This window comes from Silurus aristotelis (assembly GCF_946808225.1).
Source record: "Silurus aristotelis genome assembly, chromosome: 12".
Lineage (NCBI taxonomy): Eukaryota > Metazoa > Chordata > Actinopteri > Siluriformes > Siluridae > Silurus > Silurus aristotelis.
The window spans coordinates 30,265,301-30,266,220 of NC_139585.1; positions in this window are offsets into that span (position 1 = coordinate 30,265,301).

Below are 920 nucleotides of genomic sequence, written 5' to 3' on the forward strand. Positions count from 1 at the left end.
GCTGACTGTGTGCGTGTGCGTGTGCGTGTGCGTGTGCGTGTGCGTGTGCGTGTGCGTGTGCGTGCGTGTGCGTGCGTGTGCGTGCGTGTGCGTGCGTGTGCGTGTGCGTGCGTGTGTGTGCGCGCGCGTGTGTGTGTGTGTGTGTGTGTGGTCATTGTCTTGTGCTTCCTGCAGCTACATTTACTAGTTATCACTTAGACAGGAGCGTGTGTGTGTGTGTGTGTATGCATGTGTATGCGTGTATGCTCTCAGCAGTGAAAGCTTAATCAGCTGTGTGACTCCGCTAATGAAAGCCTTCCCTATCGCAATTGCCACACTCGCTTTGGGGGGGGGGGGGTGTGTGTGTGTGTGTGTGTGTGTGTGTGTGTGTGTGTGTGTGTGTGTGTGTGTGTGTGTTTCAGAAGTGGAGCGGATAAGTCCGTGCTGTACTAATCCAAACCTAATGTCAAGAAATCCAGAGATGATACACACACACACACACTAAAGGCTTGCTATATCATCTCTGGATTTCTTGACATTAGGTTTGGATTAGTACAGCACGGACTTATCCGCTCCACTTCTGAAACACACACACACACACTAAAGGCTTGCTATGTGTGTCCACGTGCACAGTCCTGCTCTCTCTCTTTGTTAAGAGTTCACCATTGTTTGATTGTTCCTGGCCTAATTTCTTCCTGATTGATCCTTTGTGCCCGAGTGATCAGGAGAGCAAAGGCGTGGTTCACGCATTCTTTCTTTCTTGTTCTTTTATTTCCTTTCTCTCATTTCATCCCATCTATAAAAGGAAAGGACGACTATAAGGAAGTTAATTAATTTCCCTCCGTGCTGCTTTTCTGCTCAGTCGTTTGTAACTAACTGCCTTCTCAGTTTCCTCTGAAGTGCTGCTTTCTAATAATCACCAGGTCACTCCTTACTTCAGC